Source organism: Cibotium barometz, chromosome 33 (assembly GCF_041138505.1).
Source record: "Cibotium barometz isolate CiBa-2024 chromosome 33, ASM4113850v1, whole genome shotgun sequence".
Lineage (NCBI taxonomy): Eukaryota > Viridiplantae > Streptophyta > Polypodiopsida > Cyatheales > Cibotiaceae > Cibotium > Cibotium barometz.
In genome coordinates this window covers 10,423,432-10,445,808 of record NC_141078.1, presented here as the reverse complement: position 1 = coordinate 10,445,808, position 22,377 = coordinate 10,423,432, and the positions used below count along the sequence as shown (strand labels likewise).

At 39.6% G+C, this 22,377-nt stretch overlaps 1 pseudogene; it reads left to right on the top strand.

The window, feature by feature from the left end:
• The first annotated feature begins 16,047 nt into the window (after positions 1 to 16,047).
• On the top strand, positions 16,048 to 17,548 carry LOC147619284 (serine/threonine-protein phosphatase PP1 isozyme 3 pseudogene; annotated as a pseudogene).
• Positions 17,549 to 22,377: the final 4,829 nt, after the last annotated feature.

The following is a 22,377-nucleotide window of genomic DNA, read 5'->3' as shown; positions in this document are numbered from 1 at the left end:
ATAGAAAACTCAGAACACATGAGAGAAATTATGCCGTCCATGACTTGGAGTTACTCTCAGTAGTTTATGCTCTAAAGTTGTGGAGACATTATCTTTTAGGACAAAGGTTCACCTTGATGATTGACAGATCATCAAAGTCTGAAGTGGATCTTCACCCAAAGGGATCTCAACATGCGTCAAAGGAGATGGATGCAAACCCTGCATGAATTCGATTTTGAAATTAAGTATCGGCCAGGGAAAGAACATGTGGTGGTAGATGCACTCAGCAGAAAAGCCTCCTTGAGTGGTGTCAAATCCATTGATCAATGAAGCAAGGGATAAGATCATGCAAGACAAATTCTTTACCCCTATCGCTAACCTTCTGATGCAGGAAAGTAAGACTCCTCAGGAAATGAGTCAAGTTCTTGGGTACAAATTGGATGAAGGATGCATGTATTATAATAATCGGCTATGCATTCCCAATGATGAGGAAGTAAAGGGAAGGATTCTGAGAGAAGCCCACAATAGCCTGATAGCTGGACATCAAGACTTTATAAAAACCTATATGTCTAAGAAGAAAAGCGTCTCTGGCCAAGACTCAAAAAGGATGTACTTGATCATGTGCGGGAATACTTAATGTGTCTGAGAGTCAAGGTAGAGAGAGTCAAGATGCCAGGAAAACTGCACCCTCTAGACATTCCACAGATGAGATGGGAATGTATCAGTATGGACTTTGTCACTGGATTACCTTCAGTGCAATCAGGTTACAACTCCATTTTTGTGGTAGTTGACAGGCTAACCAAAGTTGCCCATATGATTCCAGTGGAAGAAACATACACTACAGTGGATGTTGCCAGAGTTTTCCTTAAAGAGATCTTCAAATTGCATGGCTTACCTAGAAGGATAGTAAGTGACATAGATCCCAAATTCACATCGAAATTCTGGACTGCATTCTTCAAAGCAGTAGGCACTTTCTTAGATCTCAGTATAGCCTATCACCCCGAAACAGATGGCCAGACTGAAAGAGTGAATCACGTAATAGAAGATAGAAGCCTTGACTAATTGTAGCACTGGGGATCTAGAAATTTCTGTTCCTTGAACTTTATTCCCATGAAGGTCAAGGAAAGAGATGGTTCCATTGTGACAATGAATGTCAGACTGATTCTTATGGAGCCAATCCATTCCAAGGATTCCATCATAGATTCCCAAGGGTAGAACTCTGAACTGACACTCTGTTACGTTCCCATCTAGACTAAACTGAATAAGGTATGTCTCAAGGTGTGTGAAAAGAATCTTTGCAACCACTGGCCAATTCCACTTGCATAAGTCTCCCTAATTTTTGATTTAGGACTAACTTACGTAGCCGACATGGGGGAAATAAAAGAATGAATACCTGCCTGAATCAATCAAAAGCTTGAATTGCTTACCCTGGTACTCTGCTGGAGTCTGGAGGACTGAAAATTGACGGTTATTCCCCTGTTGCTCTATTGCGACATAGATCTGTCCTTTTTCTTTCTCCACTTCCTCAGCCATAGTGACGGCCCTAGGTGCTGCAGTTTGAGGTGGAACTCTCTCTCTTTGGTTTCCCCAATTCTAGGAGGGAGTTTAGAGACTGCTTTGCATGGAGGCTGCAGGCTGAGCTGGCACTCTTCTGAGGTTGCCCTGATTTTGGCGCGGGGAACCCTGATTGGACTGATACAAAGGAGTCTATCTCTGAACTCAGGGACCCTGGCTTCCTTGGCCCACAGAATGAGATGGGAAATCCTTGAGATGGTGCCCAAACCCCTCACATCCGCCGAAGCACCTATTCTCACTTCGAAGCTCTTCCCTTTGCATTCTTGAAAGAGCCGGAGCTCTTGAGAAAGAGCTTAGAGGGAAAGGTCTTCCTTCATTCCTGAAACTTCCCGACTCCAGATTTTGGCTGGGACCTTGGTGTCTCTTTGGAGAGGCGGAAGGTTGGAAGAACTTCCCGGTGTGTGGAATCTCTTGAAGGATGAGGGAGCTGGCTTTGGCGGGACTTTAACGATGAAGGCTTTGGCGAAGGCCTTCGCCATTCTTACCACTTCAGCCATAGAATTTGGCTTGGCATTCTTGACCAAGGTGTCTAAAGGTTCGTTCATTCTCCAAATGAACCTGGCCATGAGTTGCTCTTCGTCTAGCGGTGGTGAATACTTGAGGAGAAAAGCAAATGCGTGGTGATACTCTTCAATGGTTTTGCTCCCCTCGTTTTGCTCTGAAAATTCCTTTATCTTGGTTTCTTAAAATCCAGGGGGACAAAATCTCTTCCTTAGATAGGCTTTACGATCATTCTAGGACTGGGTATTCCTATCGAGATGGTTAGTGTCGCAATGGTTTCTCCATGCCACCTTGGCTGTTTCCACAAATCTTAGCCTAGCGAGAGCCATTTTTCTCCTCTCGTTGTATCCAGTGACATCAAAATATTCCTCCATTGGCTCGACCCACTTCTCGAGAGCCTCTCCCAAGTTCTCCCCTTCACCTTTGAAGGGTCCTGGCTTAGTTCTATGAAGAGCCTTGCAAATGTCAGGGTTAAGCTCTTCTTCATCAGTGAGAGGATTTGGCTGACGGCCACGATTCCCTCGCCCCTCAGGATTCTACCAAGAATGATACATTATTAAATTTTTGTTTTGATTTTGTGAAAGAGATCCTAAGACTTAAGAGGTTCGAAAAATAATTTCTTAAACAAGATAAACGATCTTATTGGAGATCTATGACATATGTCTAAGTAGCAGATTTTCTTTATCAATTCGTCATATAATAAACAACCACTTATGCAACAGGGAATTTTTCCACAAAACATTTCTTTATTTATATAAAGGTTGCAATATGTACATAGAGCATCTCAGCTCTAGAAAGTCAAAATCTCCTCGGGAGAGATGCATAAGACGGCGATACTGGGCTATAGACATGCCCAGATACAAATGTTCCCTTACTGATAAGGGAGCTACTATCTTCTACTTAGAATAAAGCGATTAAGAAGTCTGTAGAGATATGGCAAGAAAGTCTCAAATCTCGAGGGGTAGGCTGATATAAAATAACACCATGTATCACTTTTAGCCTCATCACAATCATGACCAATATGATATTTTACCTCAGCATCACACGCTGGTCGCAAGAGGCGTGGACATATTGCCCTCCAAACTACTTGTGCTGCCATCTCTCCGCTAAGATTGGGAAATATAAATACTCGAAATTGTCTGCAAGTCTTGCTCGGCTTATTTGAGTTGTATAGCGGAAGAGTTGAGATGCTCGAAGGTGAAAGGAATCATATCTTGTGAGTGACTGGCTGAGATCGGGAACACTAGATAAGTGTGAAACATCCATCTATAAAACCAAATTCTTTGATTAAAAATCTTCATTAATGAAGCTTAAGGAATGAAAATACAATACGTAAATACTCTTTCTCAGTTTTTATTATAAATTTCTCATAAGAATTCATTTGTCCTTATTAGCTTTCAACAAAGCTCTGATACTAGCAATGAGACCCCTGCCCCCTCCGTGATGGCCCCTCTGAGTGCGCTGGCAGCGGATGCAGCATCAGCCTCTCGTATGGGGCAACAGGGATCCACACTCAAGGCCTCGCCCCCACGGATATCCGGACAAGTGATTGGCCCGGCGGTTCCTGCGAAACTAAGCCCGAAAAAACGTCCCTCGCCCGAAAGGGACGGGCGATTCCACTAGGGAAATCATCTAACGGGAGAATTGATCTAACGAGTCAAAGTCTTCACTATCCAAACTGATCCAACCGAACCCGAAAGTCACATGGTCAGATCAAAGAAGAGACTTGCACTTGGTCCATAGAATCATCGCTTTTTTTCTCCTTTAATATGAGGTACAACCACTGATTCCCTTCCACAGAACAAGGGTCTTCGTAGGACTTAATCTAACTAACGTAACTAATCATAACTTATTTGTATCAGAGGAATCCCCCGATCTAGCCGCCTAGCCAACCACCCAACCACTACATTGGTGGGATTCCTTTATAAAAATTTGGTTATGTTTTGTGCGCGTACCCAGGAAAAGAGTTCCCAGGCCCCCTAGTCGACGTTTCAAGCAAAACTTAAAAGGTAGGCATACCACGTACACACCCAACATGAAATTGCCATTATAATAGATTTGGTTGTTTTAAAAACAATCTTTCAGTGAAAATCCTAGTATTGCTTATCATAATCCTCCAAAATATTGAGTCCATTATATTACAAAATATATCATCCAGACTCTCCGTTGAAGACAAGCTGGTCAACCACAGCGAGACAATATCAAGTTCAGTTCACAAAAGTCATTCTTCTCAGTTTATCAGAATCTTCCTCGACATACGCATGGGTGTCCTAGCAACCGCGAGCCCGTGCATCACCTCGTCAGAACCCTCTAGAATCCTACTTAGGTATTCTAGCACTTCACTCAGGGACCGCTTCGTCGGTCCTCGCCCATTGTACCAGAAGCGCACCATTTTAACCATACCGAGGCTGGTCAAGATCTCAGCAGGCTTTGCCCCGCGAGCGACATCCCTCAACAACTCCCCGCTAGAGCTGTTGCAACGAGTCTCTTCTTAGTTAAACACATACTAAATGCTTCCTCCCAGCATTCTGGCGTAAAACAATCCTTTAAAAGAAAACAGAGGTTCTATGCAAGTAAAATTCCTGGTTTCAGATTGGTTCCACAAAACCCTTTTTCCTTAATCCACATTTTCTTAATCAGAGTCATTGATCTCTCATTAGGATAATCTACCTATCATCTGACTGAATTTCCAACTGGATTCTTGGTGATTTCGGTCAAGGAAAAACTATATCAATTCAACGGTAGTCTATTCTTTGTATTAAGAATTGGAATTGGTCACGAGGTTTTTGCTTGATTCAGATCGAGAGATGGGCAAATAGTTTATTGGCTATCCCTCTCATAGTAGTCATGGTCTACAGTCATGGTCTAACCAAAATTATTCGGTTTACTTCTAACTTTGATTCCAAGGATTTTCTTCAGATAAACATCTATTGAACTTCTAACCATAAGAAAATTCCAACTTTATGAATTTCATTCCTTCCTAACTATAATAGATTAAGAAATGGTTCTATATGAGAATATCTAATTTTTATAAAATTACTCTTCTTCCATTTAATCTAATTTGGAAAAATATCAATTGGGTGATTTATCCACATAAAATATCTAGGGATATTCTTTCTACCAATTTAATTTATCAACCCTAATTCTCTAGGTGGAATTATGGTGAAAATTTCTCTTTTGTCACCAACTTTTAATTTAAACCTTTCTCTACTTAAATACCACAAAACTTCTTCTCTTAATTAAATACAAATATCCATTTTTTGAATATGCTTAAAATTTCACTTTTCGTATTTAAATGATTGAATTCCAAATGTCATAGGAATTCCTCTTTTATCCATAAATTTTTTTAAATCTAAAATTCCTCTTCTCTTTAATTAAAATAAAAATAGCCATTATTTCAATTATGCCAAGAATTCCACTTTTACCATTTAAATGATTTAATTCCAAATGTCATGGGAATTCCTCTTTTATCATTTAAAATTTCTCATGCGTAAAATAAATTTATCTAAAATTTCTCTTAAAATTAAATAAAAATATCCATTATTTTATTTATGCCAAGAATTTCACTTTGATCACTTAAATGATTGAATTCCAAATGTCATGGGAATTCCTCTTTTATCATTTAAAATTTCTCATGCATAAAATCAAGTTATCTAAAATTTCTCTTAAAATTAAATAAAAATATCCATTATTTTAATATACCAAAATTTCTCTTTTTTCATTTAATTACATGGATCTCCATTATCATGGGAATTCCTCTTTTTGCATAAATAAAACTACCACAAATTTCTCGTCTTTAATTAATTATTTATGCATAAACACTAAAATTTTGTTTCATGAAAATCGTTCTTTTAGCATAGGATGTCCAATCCTAGAATATGGTAGGAATTCCTCTTTTAGCATTATGCATAAAAATAAGATATGTATTATTTTCTAAAAATTTTGCCATAGCTTTGCGGTTATTACTGTGATAACTTTTAATTTTTCTTAAAAACGAATAAGACATTGCAATACAATTATGATAGAAGATCTATTCTTAAACTTAAATTTAAATTATGAAATTAAATCATAAATTTATCCATAATCATAAACTTAGTTATGATTATTTCTACTAGATTATGCTATTTCTAATATTCCTCTTTTCTCAAAATGATAGGATTATCTCTTTCACATTTAGAATCACTTAAAGTAGTTTTTAAACTACTTATACATAATTTAAAAGAATTTATCATTATTTTGTTATCATAAAAGCATAAAATTACCATTTTCCTATCCTCTAGCTTTACAAGCTTAGAGTTTGGTTCTGAATTAAGAATTTATCAATGAGAAGCATTCTTTTCCTAAAGAATTAGCCATAGGAATGACTATTCTTCTTGGAGAGAGAGATAAACATAAAAAGCATTCTAAAAAATAAGCATAAAGATTAAATTTTTTTGATTACTCCATTAAAAATCTTAGGAAAAGCTTGATTTGCATTAAAAACAACTAATTAGAAACTTCTCAAGCTTGAGAGGGGTTGACAAGTGAAATCATTTGAGAATATTAACAAAAGCCATAAAATTCCTTCCTACCTCAAGGTTTGGTTTGCTTCTTTATCTTGAAGTGAAACCCCCAACCAATCAATTGGTTTAGTAAGTTCAGAAGAAAGCTCCAAGAGTTGTTGAAGAGAGAGAGAAGCTCCAATCTCTCCAAAAGTAGAGGATTTTTAAGGGATACTAGAAAATACGATTATTTTAATGTAATACTGGCATGGTATAGCTCACAAATGAGAATACAAAAGAATGAGGGTCTATTTATAGGTGAGGCAGGCCACTAACTGAGTCCAACTAAGTTCTAGAATTTTTCAGCTTCAGTTTGGCTGAATTTGGATAAGATTTGGACCAATTTAGCTCCCACTTTGATCCAGGAGAGAGGAGAGATAAAAATATCTCAATTTTTTTGAATTAAAAACCCTCCCACACATGTGAAGGAGGCGCCTATCTCAAAGGTTCCCCTCTCCTTACCAGGGTGTCAAAAATTCATCATTCCTCCAAAATATCTCATTTTTTTAGTAATATCTCTTAATTTTTAACTTAAAAACCTTGTACTCAGTGCACTCTTCATCTTATGTGAGCAATTACTTTTCGGTATTTTCTTTTATTCATTGGATTTATCTCACCATCCCAACACTTGGATTAATCCTATTGGCCCATAGGAACCTTAATTAGACCATAATCTAGAAATTTCTGAAAATCTAAACCCTTAGGCTAAGGTCCTTTATATCATTTTTATTTGATTCCCAATGCACCTTGGAGAATTTATTTTGAACTTCTATTTCAGGGAAATATATTTTTGATATTAGGAGAATTTTTATATCCAAAAATTTCTCAATATTAAATTACCTCTTTCTACAATCTTTCTTCTCTCTAGATAAAAATAAGAAAAAACAATATTTTCTTGTATTTTGAAATACGGAATGATTACAGGGGATTTAGGTAAAAGCTTATTCATTATTCAGGCGGCTGAGGAGGAATCTTACAGGTGAGATGCGAAGGGGTATGGGTTGCCACCCTTTGAATGCATTATTAAAAGCCTAAGGTTATTTGTGGTAGGTTCATATGCATATCTATGGAGTGCTGCATGCACTCGGTGGCTAACACTGGGCACTTAGTGGACGGATCTTGAATCTGAGACTCGAACCCACAAAACATGACAGGGTCATGTGAAGGTTGTGCACATAACATGTACATGTGAAACCATGCTATATCATATAATATGAATGCATAGAACCATGAACCAATGAGAAGATCCATACTCCAAAGATGTGGAGTGAAACGTAAGAATCAGCATGACGCATCAACAACTGTAAAATAGGCCAATAATAGCCTATCTCCTCTAAGAAAAACATATAGATGTAGATCCTCCAACATCCCAAGGTGGCACAACACCATGAAAATGTGTCGAATCACATGGTGAAATATCATCACCATAAAACCATGCCAAATAGGATCTCAGCATCCACATCAAGAACTCATGGATGGTCGGATCATCCATCAAGGAAAACACAATGGAACTACCATGATCCACCATACTCAATAGAGAAACAAGAGTATGCTCCTCCAATAGAACATCATCTAGAGCATTGTCAAGGAATGATCATCATAGCTATGATCCACATAAACATCAACATGAAGAACTATATGCTCATCACATGAATGTGAGCATAAATCCACACCAACAACCAATGAAAATCCATCCATAGAAGTATCATCACCATCATGAAGAGAACCACAAGTCAACACATCATCCATGCTCAATGCATGATCCATAAAAATAGCAGAAATCTACTCCATCCTCCATGTGTGTGGCCAAGCACCATCAACATCAAAGAATATGAACAAATAGAACTATAGGTGAATAATATCCTCATGATAACAGCATAGGAAAATCCATGCTCTCTTGTTGCCACACATCATCCATAAGCATATGCCATAATATAAACCATCTTGAATATGAGAGACCATGGCATGGATAGGCAAATCAGCCCCATCATGCCTCATAAAAGAATGGGATAAACCCTCCATCACATGTAAAAATACATCAACATGGATCCCATCATACATGGAAACACCATGAAAATTGGCATGGACTATAATAACATCATGGAGATCACCATCATGTGAATGATCATCACATACAAGAGCATAAGGGAATCTTCATCCTTCATGAATCATCATGAGAGTATCTGCATCTGGAACATCCTATGCTCAACATGCACATCGTGACCAAGAATAAGAATCAACGTATTATCATCACGATGAGCAATAGAATCCAAGAACTCCATAATCACTATATGAGAACCATGACAAACACCATTATCATATAAGAGAATATCATGGAGATCCATGTCCTATGAACCTAGAATATCATCAATATGATCGTCATACACATGCATCATAGGCCCAATCAATGGAACCTCCTAATCCGGATCATGAGCATCTACAGCCTGGAAAATAGACTCAATGAGAGCCTGCACATCTACAACATTGCTATCCAAAGCTAGCTCCTTAGGATCATCATCAAGAACTAAAGTATCCATGTGAGAAACATCATCCTCATGAACCATGAGAGAAATAGCATCATGAAGCACATCACCTACCAAAGGATCATCATGAATCACATCATCTAGAGCATGTAGAACATCTACACATGTAGATGTAGGAGCAACATCCATAATCACACTATCATCATAAACATGAGAAGAAACCTGGCTATCATCAACCATATCTGAAATGGAAGCATGTGGCACTATCGACTCCACTGAAAATGAATCACACACACTCCTCCTCTCCATGAGAACGTCAGCCAGGGAATGACCACAACATCTATGTGGTGCCGTCATAACAAGAGACTGCACTCTATGCACATCGTTACAACATTGTTGACCATCTGTCAAACCCTGGGACCCATCTGATGCAAAGCTAGGGACATCTGAGAACTCCTCCTGGCATTTCTTACCTTCCTGGTTCTCCCATACACCCTCAACCTCCACCATATCCATCCCAACATCATGACGAACAATGCCAACATCCTCATCACTCTCATCTGAGTCAGAATCACTCTCATATGCCTCCTCTAACACCTCCACTACTGGTCTTAAAATCTCTATCCTCCTCAAGCTTGAACAAAACTTTCGTCTATGCCCCTCATGATCAAGATGCCACTCATAAGCACATGAATAATGCTCTAATTTTCCCCTAGCTTTCTCCATTCTCCTAGATGATGATGTTGCTCTCCTCAAAGATTTAACGATGCTATATAACTCCTCCACAAGCTCGGCCATGCACCATTTTCTACAATCCTTCCCCTTAGGAAAAGGCTCACACAAATATGGGCATGCTTTGATTCTATGATCCTTCCCAAGGCAAATGTCAATTTATTTTTTCCTTCCTCTTCTGCCCCATTATGATGATGAGGAATGTGGGCCCTCACACAAACAATGCACCACGTCGATGCGAGACTCGACATGCACATTACAAGGAGAGCTTGGTGCTATATCGAGGTCCATGCAATGCACGAAATTGAGCTGCCCATACAAGTCAATATCAAATATGGAGGCAAGAAAAGAGACATGCTAGTAAACATTGTTATTCAATTATTTCTCCTCTCCCCAATTTTGGAAATGAGTAACTAAGCTTATGCTTAATTATGGATAGTCAAAAGAACCTTTGATTTTCGGACTTCTATGGAGTTCGGATCTCTCCATTTTAGACTCAGCCCTCCAAATCGAATCAGGCCCTCGGACTCCGGATCAGATCGTGGACCCCTGAAATCGGATGTCGGACTACCTAGGCTTGGCCTTCCAACTCAACTTTTCAGGCATTGGACTTTGGCTCAGATCCACTACCACTCGGATCTCTAACTCCAGATTTCAGGCTATGCCAGAGATGTTAGATTAGAGGAATGCGCTTGTGCTGCTTCTGCTGCGGCCGGCCATGGTCGAGAAAACGGTCTCCAGAGTTTCATAAAACAGTGACTTCGACCACACACTGCCTACCACCAATCCACCCTGAAGATCCGTAGATGGTCACCCCAGTAGAAGCAAGATCCTACTGCCGAATTCGAGATGAGATGGGTGTGACTACTATCTCAGAACATCTGGTAGCCTGTGGTATCGCAAACAGAACACATCCAGAGTAGTTTTCCAGTGTGCGACGGACTAGAAAATCGTTGATACCACCTTAGCTGGATGATGGGGCTGGTCACTTCTGGCATCGTTGTTGTACCATGCACTCGGCTCATCTCTCTTCGTATCGACCCAGGATAAAACCTAACCAAATTCCTAATTGGATCCCATCACTACAGTGGTTGGGCGGTTGGCTAACCCATGGGACTGGATGGGATTAGGCTGGACTGATGGATCCGTAAATCGAGACCCAATTTCTGTTTAGTTCGATAGATGAAGTAAATCCCAGACAAAAATTGTTCTATGGAAAAGAATCAACGGCTATGCCTCTCAATGAGAAAAAAAGCGTTGGTCTCTATGATCCAAGTACAGTCTTTTTCCTTGATCTGACTATGGGACTTACGGGTTCAGTAAGATGAGCTCAGTTAATTAAGGCTTTTGACTACGTTAGGGAAAAGTTATCCTAGTGGAATCGCTCGTGTTTTCTGGGTAAAGGAAGTTTTTTTGGATTCGGTTTTGGAAAAATCGATGGATTAGTCTCTTGTCGTCCGGATATCCGTGGGCGAGGCCCCGAGTGTGGGACCCTGCCCGACGCAAGAAGTGCTACTTCCGCTGCTAGCACCCTTGAAATTGTTGTGCAGTGGGGATAGGGATCCAGCCGTAACTACCTGTCAGAGGAAGGCGTTGTCGTGCTGTGGCACATCCATGTAGTGAAAGAAGCTCACAGACCATCCCATATGAACTCAGATGCATGGGCATGAAGGCAGTATGATTAGTCAAGGTCATGGCCATGGTCCTGACTAAATGAGTATTGATGGCAGTGAAAATAATGCGGGGATAGCAAATGTTAAATGAGGCCAAATGAGTCTTTTTGATGTTATGCATGGGAACAGCCCCTAAGCAAAGATATGGTGTAAAGGAGCCATAAAGAATGTGATACTTATCAATCCAAGAAAAATGGGAGAAAAATGAGGGCAGTGTGGAATTTCAAAACGGAATAAACGTGTTTTCAGCTGAAAAAGGTGTGGAGAGGCCTGATTTGCCGGCAGGATCCTGAAATAACCAGGCGGGAGCAGCGTTTCAGGGACCCGGCCGTCGTGGACGACATCAGGGCTCGCCTACTCGAAGTGGAGGCTCCCGCCCCGGCAAGCAGGTGCAGCTCTCAGAGAATGAGATCCGGCAGCTCTGCTCTACCTCCAAGACCATCTTCATGCAGCAGCCCAACCTGCTGGAGCTCGAAGCCCCGATCAAGATTGTGGTGACATTCATGGACAATACTCTAATCTGTTGAGGCTTTTGATTATGGTGGTTTTCCGCCACAGGCCAATTATCTATTTTTAGGAGATTATGTTGATCGAGGCAAGCAAAGCCTTGATACAATATGCCTCCTCCTTGCTTATAAAATCAAATACCCAGAGAACTTCTTTCTGCTGAGGGGTAACCATGAATGTGCTTCAATCAACCGAATCTATGGTTTCTATGATGAATGCAAGAGGCGATTCAATGTAAGGCTGTGGAAGGCATTCACTGAATGCTTTAACTGCCTACCCGTGGGCAGCTCTCATTGATGAGAAGATACTGTGCATGCATGGTGAGCTTTCTCCTGATTTGAGTAGTTTGAATCAAATAAAGAGTATTCCACGTCCCACAGATGTTCCGGATCAGGGATTGTTGTGCGATTTACTATGGTCTGATCCAGACAAAGACATCTCAGGTTGGGGTGAGAATGACAGAGGGGTCTCTTACACTTTTGGGACTGATAGAGTAAATGAGTTCCTGCAGAAGCATGACCTGGCTCTCATTTGCCGGGCACATCAGGTTGTAGAGGAAGGCTATGAGTTCTTTGCAGAGAGGCATCTGGTGACCATCTTTTCTGCACCAAATTATTGCAGCGAGTTTGACAATGCTGGGGCCATGATGAGCGTGGATGAATCCCTTATGTGCATTCCATTACTAGCAGCAGCTTTCCACTTAAATCTGCAGGTGGAGTAGTCCAGGGAGTTGGAAGTAATCATGGACAAATTTTAGTAGAGAAAGATTGGTTGTGTTTGTGGAGCTCCTAAGGGTGGCTTACATAGTGTCAATTGTCCTTATCTTTTCACGTCATCTGGAAGTATGTTGCTGAGGAAGACCATGATCATCTATGTCTTTTTAGGAAGCCTGTGAATAGTAAAGGTGACAGGTTTCTGTGAGCCTGTTGGCTATGGTTTAAGGTGTTTATGGGATTATGAGCTCTCTTTGCTCATGGTTTTATTGTGATGATGTTTATATAAATGTGGTGCCCTTTGAAGTTCAACCACATACTCTCACAGCCAGAAGTCTCGCGCTTTCCCAGCGACACCACCCACGTCACGACAGCTTTTTGGTGAATCCGACGTGAAATTGCTGGGGTGAGAGTGTGGTGAAATTCCCGTGAACTATGTATGTGATGATTTCAGCATATGTATGAGGCAGAAAACCTTGATGGCCTATGATCTAGAGGGTATTCCTTAAGGGTACAGGCAGCAGAGCCTGTATGATTTGTTGGTACCATTTGACCCAGGTGGATTAGGGAAGAAGAAGGATTACAAGGGCTTATGACACTTGTTCACCCCAAGAGAAGGGGGTAACAAGGAGCTTGTATAGACTTGTAGTTCTCTCTTAGGACTGTAGAATGGGCAACAAGGGCTTGTGACACTCATCCTTCTCGACAGCTGAGGAAGGAGAGGAGCTTGCAATGACTTGATCCATTCCTGCCACTTCAAGGGCCTATGACACTCATCTATTCCAATAACCAAGGATAGAGAGGAGCTTGTAGCGACTTGAAGCTAACCCTTTGTCTCAAGGGCTTACGACACTCGACCTTTTTGATAGCTGAAGAAGGTGAGGAGCTTGTATTGACTTGAGGTCTTCCCTACAAGTTGCAAAACAGTTAGAATGCTCAAGAACTTATGAATGCCGGAAAGGTGGACACTTCTTTGTACTCTAATTGTCGGAATATCTGAAAGAAACTCTTTGAAAAACAGGGCTAAATGTATGCAATGATAATCTGAATGAATGGTTCGACATAGAGAAAGCCCAAAACATCAGAAGGATAAAAGGAATGCCAATGCAGAATGCTGTAGAATTGAGTGTATGAACATGGAGATTAAAGCTCTACTCGTTGTTCAGGAAAGCCATATATGATGGCATTATATGTACACATGGAATGCTCATTTGTAATACATGAATAAACTATGCAACCAGTTAGAGTCTTTGAAAAGAAGCTCATGGTGATTTGAAGCAGTACAGGGCATCGGTGGAAGGCGAAGGCTTTACTGGAAGGCAGACATGCCCACGACTACATCATCACACATGGGCACGAGCAAAGCCTGCTTCTGGTCAACCTTCTCTTGCACATGTACGGCAGCTGTGGTGCCCTGGATGAGGTGCACTCCCTGTTTGCCAGAATGCATCAGCTGGATCTCTTCGCTTGGAATTTCGCCATCAAAGCTCATGCTATGCATGGACATCACATTGAAGCCCTCCACCTAGTAGGGCAAATGCAGCTTCAAGGATTCTTGCCTCACAAGTTCATCTTCATTAGCCTCTTCACCGCTCTTACCCACCAATCCACCCTCAAAGCAGGCATGTGGATGCATGCTTGCATGTATGGCAGTGAATTTAAAATGGATGTTGCAGTGGGTACGGCTCTTATCACCATGTATGGCAATTGTGGGCAGCTAGAGTATGCTCAAAGAGAATTTAACAGCATGTCTCACCATGATTCCGTCTCTTGGACTGCTATGATTGCTACATATGCTCAATGTGGGAAAGGTAGTCATGCACTTTTCCTGTTTGATCTCATGATGTTGCATGGATTGATGCCAGATCTGGTCACCTTTGTTAGTGCCCTTGATGCATGTGCTGGCCATGGATCACCAGCTAAAGGTAAGCAAATACATACCCATATCTTGAGCTGCAGTTTTGAAGGGAGCATTGTTGTCGAGACTGCTCTTGTCAACATGTATGGAAAATGTGGCAGTCTAGTGGATGCACGTAAGATGTTCTATAAGATGCACAAGCGAAATGTGGTATCTTGGAATGCATTGATTGGATCACATTCACAAAATGGGAGGAGCCAGGATGCCCTCCAAGTCTTTGGGCAAATGCTACAAGAAGGCACATTACCTAATAAGGTCACATTTGTAAGCACTTTTGATGCATGTGCCAGTGCTGTGGCCATAGCCACAGGCAAGAAGATGCACGCTTGCATCATGGGAAGTGCCTTTGAGCAGGATATTGTCATCCAGACTGCCCTCGTTAACTTGTATGGAAAATGTGGCCGATTTTCACATGCGTGCAGAGTTTATGAAAATATGTCGGAGCGTGATGATGTGACACTCATCAGCATGATTTCGGCATGCGCCAACTGTGCAGCCCTATCTGAAGGCAAACAGCTACATAAATATATTATTTGCAATGCATCTGAATCTAACATTGTTTTAGGGACTGCCCTCATAAACATGTACAGCAAATGTGGGAGCATCAAAGATGCTCAGAGGGTGTTTGATAGGATGCCCAAGCGGAATGTAATCTCGTGGAATGCAATCATTGCAGCTTATTGTCAAAATGGATTGGGTAAACAATCACTTTCACTCTATGAGCAAATGCGCTTGGACAACATGAAGCCAACTTCAATCACCTTTCTTAGTGTACTTTCTGCATGTAGCCATGCCGGTCTGTTAAGAGAGGGTTGCCGTTGCTTTGATGCCATGAAACAAGATCATGAGATCATGCCAAATGTTGATCATTATAACTGCATGATTGACCTCTTTGGAAGGACAGGCCGGCTGGTTGAGGCAGAGGAGTTGATTATTAATATGCCACTTGAACCGAGTGTTGTGTCATGGACCACCTTGCTGAGCGCATGCCGGAAGGAGGTAAATGTGGTGCGAGGAGAACGAGCTGCATTTCGCCTCTTCGATATGAATCCAGAGGACACTGTACCTTATGTCATGTTAGCAAACATATATGCTGCAGCTGGCAGGGGGGATGATGCTGAGAAGGTGATGGCTATGATGAGGGAAGAAGGTTTGAACGAGGATGATGTTGGCTTAACCATGCAAGATGGGCAATACTACGATGCAATGCTATCTTTTGCAGATATTCTCGACACGCATGGGGAATCTAGAAACACAGTTGTGGACTGCTCTGAGAACAATCAAACTGTATCTTATGAAAGTAAAAGCTGTGAGAATTTCAACTAGGGGGATGCCAAACCAACACTTGTGCAAGTTGCATTAGCTGGCAAAGAGAATGGAGATGGAGTTTTAACAACCCTTGAAAATAGGCTTCTTATGAGCAGGATGATCAATACAGGAAATTCAACCAGTCAGGAAAGCCTTGATGAGAATGTGGGTTCAGAGGATGAAAAAGCTGAAGATAACGTGCCAAAATTTGATAAAGATGAAGGCAAATCAGTATAAATTTGAATGAAGATTAGCCTATATAGCAACTTGGTGGCACATACCGGAGGATGTGCAGGTTTAGAGGGGGTGGATGTCGTGCTGTGGCACATCCATGTAGTGAAAGAAGCTCACAGACCATCCCATATGAACTCAGATGCATGGGCATGAAGGCAGTATGATTAGTCAAGGTCATGGCCATGGTCCTGACTAAATGAGTATTGATGGCAGTGAAAATAATGCGGGGATAGCAAATGTTAAATGAGGCCAAATGAGTCTTTTTGATGTTATGCATGGGAACAGCCCCTAAGCAAAGATATGGTGTAAAGGAGCCATAAAGAATGTGATACTTATCAATCCAAGAAAAATGGGAGAAAAATGAGGGCAGTGTGGAATTTCAAAACGGAATAAACGTGTTTTCAGCTGAAAAAGGTGTGGAGAGGCCTGATTTGCCGGCAGGATCCTGAAATAACCAGGCGGGAGCAGCGTTTCAGGGACCCGGCCGTCGTGGACGACATCAGGGCTTGCCTACTCGAAGTGGAGGCTCCCGCCCCGGCAAGCAGGTGCAGCTCTCAGAGAATGAGATCCGGCAGCTCTGCTCTACCTCCAAGACCATCTTCATGCAGCAGCCCAACCTGCTAGAGCTCGAAGCCCCGATCAAGATTGTGGTGACATTCATGGACAATACTCTGATCTATTGAGGCTTTTGATTATGGTGGTTTTTCGCCACAGGCCAATTATCTATTTTTAGGAGATTATGTTAATCGAGGCAAGCAAAGCCTTGATACAATATGCCTCCTCCTTGCTTATAAAATCAAATACCCAGAGAACTTCTTTCTGCTGAGGGGTAACCATGAATGTGCTTCAATCAACCGAATCTATGGTTTCTATGATGAATGCAAGAGGAGATTCAATGTAAGGCTATGGAAGGCATTCACTGAATGCTTTAACTGCCTACCCGTGGGCAGCTCTCATTGATGAGAAGATTCTGTGCATGCATGGTGGGCTTTCTCCTGATTTGAGTAGTTTGAATCAAATAAAGAGTATTCCACGTCCCACAGATGTTCCGGATCAGGGATTGTTGTGTGATTTACTATGGTCTGATCCAGACAAAGACATCTCAGGTTGGGGTGAGAATGACAGAGGGGTCTCTTACACTTTTGGGACTGATAGAGTAAATGAGTTCCTGCAAAAGCATGACCTAGCTCTCATTTGCCGGGCACATCAGGTTGTAGAGGAAGGCTATGAGTTCTTTGCAGAGAGGCATCTGGTGACCATCTTTTCTGCACCAAATTATTGCAGCGAGTTTGACAATGCTGGGGCCATGATGAGCGTGGATGAATCCCTTATGTGCATTCCGTTACTAGCAGCAGCTTTCCACTTAAATCTGCAGGTGGAGTAGTCCAGGGAGCTGGAAGTAATCATGGACAAATTTTAGTAGAGAAAGATTGGTTGTGTTTGTGGAGCTCCTAAGGGTGGCTTACACAGTGTCAATTGTCCTTATCTTTTCACGTCATCTGGAAGTATGTTGCTGTGGAAGACCATGATCATCTATGTCTTTTTAGGAAGCCTGTGAATAGTAAAGGTGACAGGTTTCTGTGAGCCTGTTGGCTATGGTTTAAGGTGTTTATGGGATTATGAGCTCTCTTTGCTCATGGTTTTATTGTGATGATGTTTATATAAATGTGGTGCCCTTTGAAGTTCAACCACATACTCTCACAGCCAGAAGTCTCGCGCTTTCCCAGTGACACCACCCACGTCACGACAGCGTGCTCCCATGAGGAGACGGCATGAGCTTGTCGGCTATGTCAACTCTAGATGCACGAGCCATTCACCAACTGACGAGATTGAACTTGGATTCTTTGCCATCACAAAAGTTGATTGATAGCATCGCCTTCATCATGAAAATCAACCGCTTGTCTGAGACTTCCTCACCCTTCCATTGTAATCGTGGTCGCCAAGTGTTAAAGGGAAAAGCCTTCAACAGAATTTAAAAGGGCACACACAGAGAAATGATATGAATCACGTACGAGAGAGAGAGAGAGAGAGATTGAACGCCATTGCTGCTATATTATTCATTAGTGTTTTTTTTAAATACAATAATGATGGTAGTTGTGCTTCTATGCACATGAAGGTGAAAAGGTGACATGTGAAGGGGTATGGGTTTCCACCCTTCGAATGTATTATTAAATGCCTAATGTTATTTGTGGTAGGTTCATATGCATATCTATGGAGTGCATGCACACAGTTCACATATGGCATTGCCACCATCACACCTGTCAGTACTCTATGATTTAAAATAACTCAGCCTTTTCAAAGCAAACACACTATTTTGTATGCTAGCCATGCAAGCTAACCCTAATCTTCTCGAGTAGGAGGATCCTCGTGGCTGGTTAGATGCACTATCATCTCAAGGAAAATGTCATCACTACTACTGCCTGGCCTTTTCGACCTGAAGTGCCTAAATAATTATTTTAACTTTTTCAAAATATGTATTTGCACACACTTGGAATTATCAAGTCTATAATTAGCAAATTTCCACAGAATTCGTGGTTGTGATAAAAAATCACGGATTTGCACACACTTAGAATTATTATCAAGCCTACAATTACCAAACTTACACAGAATCGGTGGTTGTGATATAAAAACTCACGGATGTGTGATATTTATTCCTAGTTTTATATAGCTACTGTTGAAATATGCAAGTGAATGGATGTGTGCAAGAACAAGCCCTTAGCAAAAGACTGTAAAAGGGAGTCTGTAATTAAGTGGGTAGTAGTGAGAAGGTGAGAAGAATTTACTAATGAGAGAATCAAGGGTAGCATGAGTGAATATAAGGGTGTGGAAAGATTCTAGGAAAAGGTGCCCCTAGATGTAGGGGAGGTGGCACAAATCAAGAAGAAATCAGTGGGATTAGATGCTTGGCATCTTGTGGATGTAAAACCTATAAATTGAGGCATTAGCCTAATGATAAATTGCTGGTTTTTGAGTATCCATGCCTTTATTAAGTTATTCGTTAATTGTGCACTAATCTCATCTTAATCATCTTCTAATTACTTGCTACTCATGTTGATTCTTGTATTTGATCCACCATAGCTCATCATCTTGCTCGCATTTTAACATGGTATCAGAGCCAAGCTTAGGATTCATCTGATTTTTGAGCCTAATTACCTTGCTAATTACTCTACTAATCATAATTAGGAGTTAATCTATTTTTTTAAGCTCTTTTCAACTAACTTTATGCAACCCCAGCTGGTGGAGGGGCTTGATCTTCCTCCAGCCATCAAATTAGGCAAAAAACCTTTAGCCATAGCTAGCTAGCTAGCTCCCCCACGCATTAGCCCATCACTTCAATTCATCAAACCACCGAGAAGAGCTGCAGAAACTTGTGATTTTGTCGACACCCTTTTTGTAAGATTCCTCCCCAACCTCTCAGGATTTCTAGTATCTTTCCCTGTAGTCAAATCCCTCTTCAGAAATATCAAAGATCTTGTTTCTACCTGTTTTGGCCTAGAGAGAGAAAATATTCTAGAGAGAGATTATTTAGATTCTGAATATTTTTGGATAGAAAAATTTCTCATCCTATTAATATAAGTTCCCCTCAAAGAGAAGTTCAAAAAGATTTCCAGAAAGTGTATTAGAAATCAAGTATAATCTGCTCAAGAGGCATTATCTTGAGGGTCAAGATTTTTTTGAAATTTTAAATTAAGGTTCCTATGGGCCAATAAGATCAATCCATGTGTGGGGAGGAGATAAATCCAATTTGTAAAATACATTTTCCAAAAATGAGAAAATGCTCACATAAGATGAAGAGTTGACTATGTACAAGGGCTATTAGTAAAAAAACTATGAGTACTACTAAAGAAATGAGATATTTTGGGTATAATCATTCCATTTTGACACATATGTAAGGAAGGGGAGTCCCTTCAAGGAGGCGCCTACTTCACATGCTTGAATGAGTTTTAAACTCAAAAATAATGTGATATTTTTATCTCTCCTCTCTCTTGGATCAAACCGAATCTAGTCCAAATTCAACCAAACTGAAATCTGGAAAATTCTAAAAATCAGTTGGTCTGGGTTAGAGCCTCCCTCTCGTATAAATAGAACTTGAGTCTTTGTAAAAAAATATGAGAATTATACCATGCCAAAATTATGCTGAAATAATGCTAATTTTTACTATTCTCTAAAGTTCTCTCCAAATTGAAGAAATTGGAGCTTCTCTCTTTCTTCAATCTCCATTGGTGACTCCATCAGCACACCAAACCAATTGATTGGTTGGGGGCCTCTACGTGAACAAAGAATCAAGCAATTTGTAAGGTAAATGGTGAATTTTGATCTTTTCTATAAATTCTCAATGTTTCTCTCTTCCCAACCCCTCTCAAGCTTGAGAAGCTTAATTGGAATGGTTTTTGAATGCTATTGAAGTTAATTGATGAATGGTAGTAAAGAATTACATAAATTTCTATTTATGATTATTTTTAATGGTTTTTATGTAATTTCTCTCTCTCACTCAAAGAATGGTCATTCTCATGACCTATTCTCAATCCAAATGAAGCTTTTCATAAATCTTTTCCTTAATCCAAGATTAATCTATGCTTGAGACCAAATTAATGGCTTTTTTCAATGCTTTTAGTTTATGTATTTCATGAATATTGATGGTTCAATCCATTATGGGTTAATGATCCAATTAGGAATCATTCTAATCATTCCCTTAATGTTAAGCTTTATCCTTTAAAATAATTGAGATTTATCAGTCAATCATAGCAGAGCGGAGCTATGGTAAAATTTTTGTAAAAATTACACATAAAATAATTTCATTAAAAGCATGAAAAGAGGACTTCCTACCATATTCTAGGAATTATCATCCTAGATTAATTGAAAGATTGTAATCATGGAGAAATTAATTTTTTATGCTATGCATAATTGACAAATTAAGAAAAAGAGGATTTTTAGTAATTAATTTTTATGTTAAAAAGAGTAATCCCCATCCTATGAGTATTCTTAAAGGGTTATTTTCAATCTAGACATAGAAAAATGTATACTAGAAATATTTTATTATAAAAGTGTGATTTTCATCATAAATGATTTTATGCATAAATTAGATGCATAAAAGAAATTCTTTTATATCAAAAGAATGATTTTCATCATAAATCATTTGTATGCATAAAAGATTTTTTTAATTAAAAGTGAGATTTTCATCATAAATGGATTTTATGCATAAATTAGTTGCATAAAAGAAATTCTTTTATATCAAAAGAATGATTTTCATCATAAATGATTTGTATGCATAAACATATGCATAAAAGATTTTTTTATATTTAAAGTGAGATTTTCATCATAAATGGACTTTATGCATAAATTAGATGCATAAAAGAAATTCTTTTATTTCAAAAGAATGATTGTCATCATAAATGATTTGTATGCATAAACATATGCATAAAAGATTTTTTTATATTAAAAGTGAGAGTTTCATCATAAATGGATTTTATGCACAAATTAGATGCATAAGAGAAATTCTTTTATTCTAAAAGTGTAATTCCTACTAAATTGGATTTATGCATGGAAAGATGCATAAAGAAATTCTCATCAATTTTGATTTTATGCATAGAAAGATGCATAAAGAATTTTATTTTTAATTCAAAAGAGTTATTTTTATCAATTTTGATTTTATGCATGGAAAGATGCATAAAGAGTTTTATTTTTAATTCAAAAGAGTTATTCTTATCAATCTTGATTTTATGCATAGAAATATGTATAAAGAATTTTATTTTTAACTCAAAAGAGTTATTCTTATCAATTTTGATTTTATGCATAGATAGATGCATAAAAGATTTATTTTTATTCTAAAAGTGTTAATTTCATTAAGATGAAAATTTATGCATAGAAAGATGTATAAAAGATTTATTTTTATTTTGAAAGTATTATTCTCATTAAATTGGAATTTATGCATAGTAAAATGCATAAAAGGATTATTCTAAAAGTGTTATTCCTACTAAAGTTGTCTTTATGCCTAATAAGAGGTGTATGAGATGTGCTAGGATGTGATAAGAGGTGTATGAGATGTGCTAGGATGTGATAAGAGGTGTATGGGAAGTGATAGGATGTGATAAGATGCATATGGGAAGTGATAGGATGTGATAAGATGTGTATGAGAAGTGATAGGATGTGATCAGATGTGTATGAGATGTGATAGGATGTGATAAGAGGTGATGTGATAGGATGTGATAAGAT